At 35.7% G+C, this 12,935-nt stretch overlaps 1 long non-coding RNA gene across 1 annotated transcript; it reads right to left on the reverse strand.

The window, feature by feature from the left end:
* Positions 1-863: 863 nt before the first annotated feature.
* LOC136068322 (uncharacterized) lies at positions 864-3,860 on the reverse strand. The gene is made up of 3 exons (XR_010629694.1): positions 3,552-3,860; positions 3,296-3,389; positions 864-1,269 (listed from the first exon to the last, which is right to left on the reverse strand). It is a non-coding gene; the product is annotated as an uncharacterized LOC136068322 (long non-coding RNA).
* Positions 3,861-12,935: the final 9,075 nt, after the last annotated feature.

Consider the following 12,935-nt stretch of genomic DNA (forward strand, 5'->3'; position numbering starts at 1 on the left):
AAGCGCTGCCATCTCCTTTGATATACCAGCATACCGTCTACTTGGTGTACCCGTCATCTACACTTCTCCTGTAGCTTATCTTCAACTAGTAAGTATTTTTCACCTTATGTTGAATTCCCTTACTATTTTTTAGATTTTCGCACACCCATCATCTATGTAGATCCATTAGTGCCTTAGGGTTTACTAAGAATCTAATATCTTTGACATACAGCATTACATTTAATAATAAAAAAACACAAGCAAAAAAAAAAAAAAAAACTAGACACGTATAAGGAGAACATGTATATTATGAAACTATTGGTCAAAAGCATGATATAAAAGATCTAAAGTTTAAAAAAGAAAAAAAAAATCAATAATTTAGGGATAGGAAAAAAATATCTTTTTTAAAATTTAGAGACAATAAGCATAACATTTTCAATAATTTAAAGATAAAAAACATACTTTTGAAATTTAGGAATACTTTTTCGGATAATTTGATAGTTAAGAGAGAGAATTTGATTCTAGAATGTCTCTGTTGAAAACATAGGTGTTAATTGGTTGAGTTTCAAGACTTTTAACAAAATTTAGTTGTTGAAAAATGTTTTTTATGTAAATTTTAATTAAGGGCTTAACCTAAACAGAAATAATTACTTAAAGCAATTAATGCCGTGGCCTTAACATGTGGAAAAATGATGTGCCCTTTGTCAAAGGAGACTATAATATTTAGAGACAAAGGTTGTCAATTAATATTGTCATTTGTCGCTAACTGAACCAAACAGGCAATTTGGTTTTATATACCAAATAGCATGTACCAAGGGATTTTACAGGCTCTAGATGCCGTAGCAAAACTGCAAAAGTGGAAAATTCTTGCTTTTGGAGGTTCATTGTTGGGTCAGGAAATACACTATATGTTCCATTTCTTTTTTTCTTTTTTAAGTTCTATAGTTATAACGAGTAAGTGAGATTTAAATCCTAGATGTTTTTATTGGAAATACGAGCAAATATCCACTAGTTGATTTACAAAACTCTTGACAATATGCATTTTCTATGTTAAAGTAGAAAAATAAAAACTCTTTTAACCTGGGTTAATGGTGTTTAACCCTCCAACATATATGAGAGAAAGAAAGTTTGAAATTACCAATGGATTGTGATTCCATATTTTCCACGATCGTGTATATTAACAAAAACAGTATCCCATTTGTGAACCAGAATGGTTGGTCTAGGGAAATTATCATTTACAGCTGACACAGTCTTTGTGCTGCATAGTCTTCTGTAATTTGTCTCCTTCATCTGCCATCAAAAATCCCAAGAAGGAAAACAAAATAGAAGTTTAGAGGAAGGGCAATTATCAGTGAATTTCAATCATAAAACTTTATTTTAAACTCCTTAAATGTCATATAGGTTTTGACTTTTGTGCATGAAAATCTCATTTGCGTTTGAAATTTAAATGAAAAGCATAAAAACATCAACCCATTTTTCAAGTTAATTGAATGAGTAGTATTATGGGTATTACAAATTTTATTATATTAAGCTTACAAACTAATGTGTCATTAATAATAAAAGGACAAATTTTTTTTTAATCAATTTTTCTAACTCAACTCACTAGAGAACAATGAGAGAAATGTGCCTTTATTTTGTGATCTTCTTGAAGTGTTCATAGTGTAAGTAGCGTCCACAAGTGGATTTTTCAAGCAGCAACTCCATTAACACAATTATATCAAAATTTCAAACACCTATGCTCCCTCTAAAAAAGTATGAACGTCAAAATACGAGTAAAGAAAAATAAGCGTGTGTATAATGTGCCTTGTCATCTTCCAATTTAACATATAGTTTATATGTGTAATAAACAGTAACACAGCCCTAATCTTTTTAATTTATTTTCTTAATTAATTTCTGGGACGTTGAGTTACTCAATCGATTTCAGTCTATTTCTAATCACAGCTTTCACGTTACCTTTGTAAAAAGCAGCCCCATCTGTTTTTAGCCAATATGGGTTAGAAAAATAAAGGTTTGCGGACGTGGGACATGTGCGGGCCGGCCCAAGGCTTAGGCCCAAGCCCCCATTACAAAAAAAAATATATATATATATATTTTGACCCCTACAAAAGAGGCTTCTTAGCCGTTGTAGAAAGCCAAATATTATTTTCTTTTTGAGAAAATAAAAAGGCCAAAAAATTCATTAATAGATATGATTTTTTCAAATGGTTGTGCACTTCTTCTTTTTTTAATAGTGATGCCAGGGGATATCATAAATTTTACCACAAGTTTATAAACTGACATGTCAATAATCACAAAAAAGTAATTCAAATATTCATTAATTACATTTCTCAAGTTATTCAATCACGATTACTATCACATTATATTGTTAACATTTTGTCATATTTTTAGCATTTTTTTATTTCCAATTTGACATATAATTTATATTGTGAAATTAATCTTACTTTAGTTAGTATTATTCATTAAATTATATATTTAAAATGCATCAAATTAACCCCGATTTGATTAGTATTATATAACTGTATATAATTAATAGTTATATATAAAAGACTTTACATAAATTTTCATCTTAGTCTCCAAATTATATTGGGCCAGCCCTGGATATGTGTAGCTAATGATTTTAGCTTTATTAGATCCCATCGACAGTAGCTATTAAAGGAGAAAGACTTCTTCTTTTTTTTTTTGGTGAGGTAAAGGTGAAAGGATTTTTTATTTCTTTTTTGGAAGACTTTAATAGTTAAGGGGAAGAGTATAAGAATGATCCCGTGTTGAAGCTATCTTTGCAAATATAGTACAGATTTTTGACAGTGTAGTCAACAAGTATTGTTTGATTAAACTTGCTATTTTAGTTTAGCTTAAGTTTGTTTTTCAAAAAAAAAAAAAAAGTGTAGCTTAAGTTTTTGGTATTGAGATAGAAATATTTTTAACTTTACAAGTCTACCTCTTTTTAAAACAAATTAGAAAATTTCCTATTTATTAAGGGATTGTCTAGACCTACACATAATTGGAGTGTTCAAATATGTTATATGATTAAATTTATTACTATTTCCTTATCATTTAGGATTTTGAGATTTCCAAATAGGACACATTTTTTAAATAAATATCTGAAATTTATCAAGAAAGGAAAATGGCATCTCTCGAAGAATGATCCCGCGTTTTGGAAGAAGGATTCAAAAGAATTTCAACCATGTGATGTGAACATCAAATATATCGAGCAATACAAACACGATAATTTAAAGAATAGGCAGAAGCAAAACTTATAGTATATTAACATGTTTAATTTACCAATTAGATTGCAACGGTTGATTAAATTACTTACAGTAAAGTTTATTAGCTCAACTGGTAAAGTCTCTTGTCGAATAACAGATTTAGATTCAAATCTCACATTCATCAATATCAATTTGTATCTTGACCTGATTGAGGAAAAGAAAAAAAAAGACCTTTAACATCAAATTATGCGAGAATGAGGGAACAGAAAACAAGAAAACACTACTCTCATTAGTGGAGTTGTTGCCTATAAATTTCAATTCCAAAATATAGTGTTAGAAAAGAATATTTGGAAGGAAAAATCTTACCAATAAAATGAACCTTGATACCATCTCAATTCAATTTCGCCACGTTGACCTAAGCTTCCCATTAGAAATATATGGTATGTTTGGTTTGAGAGGAGAGTAAAGGAAGGTAGAATAGAGTTGGCTAAAAATATACTCTTCGCTCAGGTCAATGGCTTTCTAGGAGAACAAAATCTGTGAAAAAAAATAAGAAAAAGAAAAAAAGAGAAGCTTTCTGAATGATCTAGTGCAACACTATAAAAAGGATCTACAGAAACTATGGCTGTATAGACAGCGGTACAACATTAAGAAAGAAGACTGATAAGTGATAACTGAAGTGAGGGCTTCAATGAGTTTCATTTATATATAGCGTTCCAATTTTTCTGTAGTACATAGATTGAAGTACAGACCTTGTACTACATTACTAAACCAAGTTTAAATAAATAAATAAATATAAAATAAAAATATTTTAAGGCCAATAATAGAAAAGTCTTCATCATTATCCGTAAAACTCACTATATTCTCTGAAATATATAATTTTCTATTAACTTTGTCGTTAACTTTGTCATGGTAATTAATTTTATGTTTGGTTAACTTCTTTAACTTTAAAATAATATATATATATATATATATATTAAATAACATCTTTTGGAGTAATTACATCGCTACAAATTATTTTACAATATTTTTATAAATTGTTGATATGGACAATTTATACTAATTCTCACTACTGCACACACTTGATGCAATAGTCAGTCCACAAGTATAAGTGCTTGTGAGGTGTGAGGGGTAAGAGTCAGGATTCAAGTTTTCAAGAGGAAGTTTCACACACATATATACTTAAATTAAGCTAGAGTATAATTTCTATCTTGTTAAAAAAAAAAAATCTCATTTAGGCCCATCACTAACATCATTTTCTCACTTACCAGTAAAAGCTCACTACATTAACATTTTGTTTATCTTATCTACCGTTTTTTTAGAACATTATTTTTCTTAGATATAATCTTAATTTTGTCCACTTTCAATAAATAAGCGAATCTACAATTAAGCCAACCCAAATGCACATTATTCATCATCATGTGCAATTTGCAGGTCGGTTTTTTGTTTTTTTCCTCACTTCATAATATATCCACTCTTAACCGGTACATTATAAAGGAAAACGTGATTCAGTGATAAAAGGAATTTTCTATGAGTGTAAGAGTACTAGCCTAATATGAAAAATGCCAGTGACACAATAAAATATACAATTTTTACAACTATTAATTTATATGGTGAGCAGTAAGTAATGGAATTATAAACTGTTTTTTTTTTAAATCACTTGCAACTCTAGACGTGAACAATTTTTTGCAAAATTTGGTATTTTGTGGTTATCTTGGCATTTTTCTCTTAATACTAGACTAGCGGAGCTATTTGGCCAATACTTGATCGTAGTTGTACTACCAATACTATTACTTGATAGTACATAGGTGAAAGGGATCCAAAGAATAGGTCCCACAATTATAAATTATTAACCACTTGGCCAATCCTTGGTCGTAAGATCCTTCTTCTTCTTATTATTATTATTATTATTATTATTTGGAATATAAGATCTTTAGTGTTATTGTAGACATGGTTGTCAAAATCGGGATTCTACGTAAGATCGTGGGAAGTAAGTGGGATCGTGGATCGTGAGATCTGATCGTGAATCATAAGATCCTATATTATTTGAGAAAAAACAAATAAAAAACAAATTGGTATGTAAAATAATCACATAAATTATACATTCATAAAAATTAAAAAAAAAAAAATGGCATCCATTTGATGTAATTACCATGCATTATTACATCCATTTGTAAATATCATTTAAGATGTCAAAAATCTCAAAACGTAATACTCTATTGTGAGATGTTATTTTTTGTTTGTTTTCAACTAATACTCTATCTCGCTACATTAGAATAGCAAACTTGATCTATTGAAATATTATTTTTCATTTGGGTCAAACTGAAACCTTCTGTTAAGTTAAAAAAGATTACAAGAAACCAAAATCGTTTGGAATCTTCAGAATCGTACGCTCTTGAACGATCGCTAAGATCCTTGAAAGATTTAGATCGTTTTGGGCAGATGAGATCGTAAAATCGTGGGATCGTATGATCCAGATTGGAATTTTGACAACCATGATTGCAGATGTTTTGAAAAATTATTAAGTATTCTTAGTTTACAACAATATGGTATTTTTTTTAATCTTATATAACAATGAAATACTACTAATTATACAACAATGTAGTATCTTTAAAGTGCAACAATGATATCCACTAGGACCACTACTATATAAGAAGAAATCCTCTTGAAATACAAAATAATTATACAACAATGTGGTATTTTTAAAGTGCAACAATAAGATCCACTACCATATAAGAGGAAGTTCTCTTGAATCCAATGTGTGGGGTGTTATAATTAAGAGTAAATTGCAAATTACACCTCTAAAGTTTGGGAGTGATTAGATTTTACACCTTAAAATTTCAGAATTTGGATTTTACTTTCTAAAGTTTGGTAATGGTTAGATTTTACACTATGACGTTTTAGAATTTAGATTTTACCCCCTATATTTTAGAAGTGTTTGGATTTTACTTCCTAAAGTTTTGGAGTGTTTGGATTTTACACTCTAAAGTTTCAGAATTTGAAGATGTAAAATCCAAACAACCCTAAATTTTAGGGGGTAAAATCTAAGTTTTGAAACGCCAGGGTGTAAATTTCAAACACCCCAAACTTTAGGAGGTAAAATCCAAACCTTAGTATGTAAAATCCAATTACCACCAAACTTTAGGGGTGTAATTTGCAATTTACCCTAAAATTAAAGAAGAAGAATAGTGTTACAAAAAAAGTCGTTTAGCAAGGCTGATGTTACATTAGGGCCCGTTTGCATTTAGAGGAGAGGGAGGAGTAGTAGAGTAGAGTTGACTGAAAATAGGTTAATTTTGCAGTCATTTCTATTTTACTATACTCTACCTACCTTTATTTCTTCTTATTCCAAACAGAGCATTAAACAAAACGTCTGTGTTTTAGTTGGTTACTACTTTTTCTCTTATTTCTTCCCCAGATTTCTTGTATATAAGAAATAGGGCCTTATGTCTTTGATTCATTTTGTACGTTTTTACAAAGCAATAAATTTTAGGATTTATTTAGAGAGAGTGTGAAGTTTAACAAGGGGAAAAATTTATGCCAAGGTATTACAGGTAATCGGTTCACCCTTATTCAAGAATGATGATAAGGTTACAGATAAATATGAGTATTTAATTCCATTTTGTTTTCTTCTCCAATGTGCATCCATAATAATGCATATAAATGTGGGGACCTTTATACAAAAAAATAAAAAATTGTGGGGACCTTTAATTAGGTGACATCCAATATATAATATTCTGAAAAACATTGTGTTAGGTTCTTAGTTGTTGGCTAATTTCATATTAAATTTTCTTATAATTTGATGATGTCGAGAATCGTCAGTTAGTTACATAGTCCTCACGTGCTCAAGACAACACTTACACAACACAAAACAAGAAGACCTTAGGAGAGTACCGGTGTGGTACCGGCCAAAAACCCATTTGCTAGTTAAGTTAGAGAACTTTTTCACAACTCTAGAATGCCAGAGTTTGGAGAAATTATGCATACCTTGTTTTCTGAGGGCTTTAGGTTTTTATAGTAGCGTAGAACCGACTCCGTTTCTTGCGTAGGAAGGTTTTTCCTTACGGGAAAGATCATCATAAATGTGTGTATATTACAGAATTCTTCTCATGTTGGGATTCTACTGAACAAGGTTAACTGTGGGACGCAAGTCATTTCCATTTAGAATTCCTTAGAGCCCACTTAAAACCATGTAGGTACCATGTGGCTTTAGTATCCGTTTACCTTGCATTCATGTGACTTGAATCCGCCCGTATCGAGGGATCATCTGTCTATTATAGAGAGGAGTCCATCCGACATATTTCCCACCATCGGGTCTACTTAAACAGATCCATCATCCCCAATTTTATACTTTTCAATTGCCCCCTCACTCCATGGGCTCGTCACCTTCTTTAGACGTACCTGTGGAGTGACGGTTTGACTCTTGTCTTGAGAAGTGCACACAAATTGACAGGCTAACCTAGGGTCATTAATGTCGTAGGGGCACGAGGCGTTTCTTCAGTGGTTAATCTCTTAGAACGAAGCATCCCTTCGTCTTCTGTGTCGTTCCCTCTATATAAACCTGCTTCTTTACCTCTCATTCTTTACTTTCCGCAACGAATTCACGATCAAAGCGCTGCCATCTCCTTTGATATACCAGCATACCGTCTACTTGGTGTACCCGTCATCTACACTTCTCCTGTAGCTTATCTTCAACTAGTAAGTATTTTTCACCTTATGTTGAATTCCCTTACTATTTTTTAGATTTTCGCACACCCATCATCTATGTAGATCCATTAGTGCCTTAGGGTTTACCCGTCACGTGTAGGTGACAGATGTCTAGTGCGTCAAGTAAACAATCATGTGTCCGCGAGAGGGCGAGCTATGATAAGGTGTTCCTGTCAAGTCAAAACAACCCTGGCACCTCAAGTAACAAAAGGAATCTATCGGCCACCTCACCTTCCACAAGGGATGAGGCTTTTGACACGGATAGGACAGAGGGTGATTCTATTGATGGCCTAAATGGTGCTAAACCCCCAACCCAATCCATTATAGGTCTTGATGGTTTTAGGAAGTTTATAATGCTTCCATTGTGGACGGTCAATGACTTCATTTCTACCATCAAAGAAGCACACTTCAAAACACTTAGGGAGAAGTGCCAAATACCCGTCCACATAACCCTTCGTCTACCCTATAAATCAGAGAAGTGTTGTTATGAGGGTGTCAAAGGCGTCGGAGTCTATGAGCAAATGCTAAAAGCAAGACTCAGATTCACACTGAGTGCTCTCCACCATCGCTTCCTTCAATACTTAGGGTTGGCCGTCACCGAAATCTCCTTATACACTTAGAGGGTTTTCCTTGGCGTGGAGGTCTTGTACGAGGCCATGTCTGATGGGGTATGTAGGTTAACGATAGAAGATTTTTTTCACTGTTACCGTCCAATTGAGATCATTTAGTCCAAAGGCATGTATAGTTTTGTGCCCAGGAGCCCATTTTGTGGAGGGTGATGAATGGATATGTCACCCTGGTGACCAAGAGTGCATACCCGTCGACAAAACATGGGGTATAATGCCCCCGTCTAGTATGCATCTGTCTGTATTTAGGTTTTTAATTGTGTTAGCTTTACTTGTTACTTTAACCGTCTCCTATTGCAGCTCGAGACCATCCACAAGTCAAACTTGAACAGTGAAGTTTTTTGGAAAAAAAAATTTCAACAAAACCGCGCTGTTAGAGAGGACATGGGCTAAGTTAGTTAATTTAGATACTCTCTTCTGATATTGTGACGAACCAGAACCCACAGCAGCTACCCATTGCTACAACCATCAAGTTTGCCAGCGTAAGTCCATCACCCAATACGTTGGTTTCTTTCTTTACTTTTAAATTATCTAACTCATTATATCCGTCCCCCTTTGTGCAGAAATGGAGGACAGCAAAAGAAGGGCCTACATTAAGCAACATGCTACAAAGAAAAAACAAGAGGGGGTCAACTCCCTAGGGGGACAAGTCCAGCCATCCAAGAGGAAACTGTAAGAGAAGACTGACCATCCTCCGAAAAAACCCAAGGTGACGTCTGGTTCAGTCATCGAGTTAAAGGCCAAACCTAAGAAGATGGCAACTTCGCTCGGCCAAGGAAGGGGCAAGGGACTCATGACGGGTCATGTCCCCATCATTGAAAAATCGCCCGTCCTCCATCATGAGGATTCTCGGTATGCGTTGGAGCAACTTTCATCCATCATCACAACTGACGACTATGAGGACTTAAGTAACTACGCAACCAAAGCAATGGGGGAGACGGGTCTTTTTAGCATCGTGCAAGTAACTATACATGTCTCCTATCTCTTTCTCTTTCCTTCAACTTGCCTAGTTACTAACCCCTCTTTTACTTCCAGGCAATGCAAATGATGAAAGGGTTGATGGGCCATTGCCTAAACCATGAGATGGCACTGGATCATGTTAGGGCGAAGGCAAGGTCGATGGAGGATGAGCTCATTGAGCTAAAGGCTTGGAAGATGGTTCAGGAGAAGAAGCTGGCTTTGTCGAAGCAAGTCCGAGGTGAGCTGGAGAAGCAGACGGAGGTGCTACAGCAGGTCCTTGAGAACAAGGAAAAAGAGATCAAAACTGCCAAGGATTAGCTCTGTCAGGCCAAGGAAGACGTGACACAAGAGTATCGTGCGACACGTACTTGATGGAGCTCGAAGGCACTTATGCGAACGGCTTTGATGACTGCCTTGTCAAGTCAAGGCTTCTTTTCCAAACCTGGACCTGTCACATATTTCTATTGACGCTCAGGCCCAGACCCCAGCTCAACCCATCCACTCCGAGAGCACTAATGAACTATTTGCTGACAATGCCCTTGCAAATGATCCTTATGGTGATGAAGAGTCTACTCCTATTGAAGGCCAAATCCAATTCGTCGAGGGTGATACCCGTCAACCTAAAGACGTGCAAATTGTGGAAGAGAAGGATGAAGAAACCCCCTCCCCCCAATCCAACAGTAGTTTTTTCTATTTACTTTATTAAAATGTAAAGTTTTTAAGAACAGTATTTATGTTTAATTGTATCTATCGCCTTTTACTTGGCATGTAAACATTTTTCTTTATGGGCTTCTATAATATTTTAATTCTATGCTTATTAGAATTTGCAAACTTACCCTTAGGAAGCTTCTTTGTATATTTAAATAAATACAAGTCTTTTAGCTGGAATGAATCTGTCCGCTTTGATTTAAATAGATCATTGAGCCCATCCAATTCCTGGGTTTCATCCCTATAGGGTTGATCCATCTAATTTAATGACGGAGGGACTTATATGGGACCTGTCCACTTTGTGGATTGGTAAACATGTACCTATCTACTTTAGCAATCCCTGAGGGGTGGAACCCTGCCACTTTGTTGGCTCAATAACTTAAATCCGTCCACTTTATGGACTTATCATTAGTCATCCTTTGAGGATGAAACCCATCCATTCTGTGCTCTGTGGACTTGATAACTTGAATCCATCCATTTTATGGACTTATAATTAAGGATGAAACCCACCCATTCTATGGACTTGATAACTTGAATTCGTCCACTTTATGGACTTATCATTAGTCATCCTTCAAGGATGGAACCTGTCCACATTGTGGACTTGATAACTTGAACCCTTCCATTTATGGACTTATCATTAGTCATCCTTCAAGGATGAAACCCATCCATTCCTATTGATTTAAATCATCTCTCTGGATGTGTCCGTCCATTATTGCAAACTTGATATTATAGAAATGTAGATAACATATGGCATTTCTGAATAACTCCTTTTATTATGGTAATCATTCGTAAAAATTGTTCTTAAAAGATAAAATAAAATAAAATAAAAAAATAACCTGCCTTTGGGCTTAAAAGAAACTATAGATAATAAAAATTAAACTAAAATTAAATAAACTGGGAATGAGGAGTGTTGTCGCTCGTCTACTGGTAGTACTTCTTTAGGTGCTCTGTGTTCTAGGGGTGATGCAACTTTTTCTTGTCCAGTGTCTCCAGGTGGTAGGTTCCCTTCCAATGCCATAATGCAACTCTGTATAGTCCTTTCCAATTAGGTCCTAGCTTCCCCTAGGAGGTGTCTTTTATGGCACCCATCACCTTTCTTAGGACAATATCTCCAACCTGGAAGTCCCTGTGTCTGACTTTGGAGTTGTAGTGCTTAGCCATGAGATTCTAGTATCGTGCTAACCTCTACTTAACTGTCGCTCTTACTTCATCCACCTGATCAAGTTGCAGGTGCATAGCTTCATCATTCTTGCTTTCGTCATGGTTCCCTATTCTGTAACCTGTAAGTCCTACTTCAGCCGGGATTATTGCCTCACTTTCATATGCTAGCCGAAATGGGGTCTCCCCTGTAGGCGTCCTTGCCATTGTCTTATATGCCCACAAAACACTTGGTAGTTCGTTTGGCCATATACCCTTTGCCCCCTCGATACGAGTCTTGATGATTTTGAGTAAGGATCGGTTTGTGACCTCAACTTGTCCATTGGCTTGTGGGTAGGCGGGTGATGAGTAGTGGTTCTTGATCCCTAGTTGTGAGCAAAAGTCTCTGAATACGTCGTTGTCGAACTGCTTCTCGTTGTCCGAGACCAGAACCCTAGGTATACCGTACTTGCAAATGATGTTCTTTCATACAAAGTTTTACACATTCTTCTCAATGATGATGGCCAGGGCTTCCGCTTCTACCCACTTGGTGAAGTAGTCTATACTGAATACTAGGAGCTTCAACTCTCTAACCATTGTTAGGAACAGGCTCATGATATCCAACCCCCATTGAGCAAATGGCTATGTGGTCGTCATTGGGGTGAGCTCCTCTGTCGGTTGCCTAATAAGGTTGCCAAACCTCTAACACTTGTCGCAAGTTTTGACATATGCATGGGCATCCTTTTGCATGGTCGGCCAGTAGTATCCTGCTTGGATTAATTTGTGTACTAACGACCGTGATCCAGAGTGGTTTCCGCAGACTTCTTCGTGGACTTCTCGCATGACATAGTCTACCTCCTTGGGGAGAAGGCACCTCAGGTATGGTCGGGATAAACCCCTCTTATATAGAACGTCTTTAATCAGAGTGAAGCGAGCTGCTTGAACCTTTAACTTCCTTGCAGCTTCCTTGTTGTTTAGTAGCACACCGTTCTTCAGGTAGAAGGCTATTGGTGTCATCCAATAGTTCTCAAAACCTATCTCCTGTACACTGGCATCGTCTATTAATGATAAGATTTGAACGAAGGATAAAACCTGACCGGAGACAAGCATGTGCTCCGCTGAAGCAACTTTAGCAAGTCAGTCGACGTGCTCATTTTCCTCCCTTGAGATTTGAACAAACTTTACTTGGAGGTTGCTAACTCGACTCTTCACTTGTTCGAGATACTTCTTCATCCGTTCATTCTTGCATTCATAGTCGCCATTAATCTAACTGGTTACTATTTGGGAATCACAGTATACGACCAAGTTTTTAGCTCCTACCGCCTTAGCAAGGTCCAGCCTCGCTGTCAAGGCTTCGTACTCTGCTTCGTTATTGTTCGAAAGGAAGTCAAGACGGACCATGCATTTGATCTTATCTCCTTCTAGGCTGTGGAATACCACACCAACTCCACCTGCTTGCCTATTGGAGGATCCGTCTATGTGGATGCTCTACTGTGGGTTCTCTTCTGCTCCCTGACCTTTCACAAGAGTGAATTCTGCAATGAAGTCAGCGATTACTTACCCCTTTATAGTCGTGTGTGATTAATACTATATGTCGAATTCACTCAACTCG

This window comes from Quercus suber, unplaced genomic scaffold, assembly GCF_002906115.3.
Source record: "Quercus suber isolate HL8 unplaced genomic scaffold, Cork oak 2.0 scaffold_109, whole genome shotgun sequence".
Classification (NCBI taxonomy): domain Eukaryota; kingdom Viridiplantae; phylum Streptophyta; class Magnoliopsida; order Fagales; family Fagaceae; genus Quercus; species Quercus suber.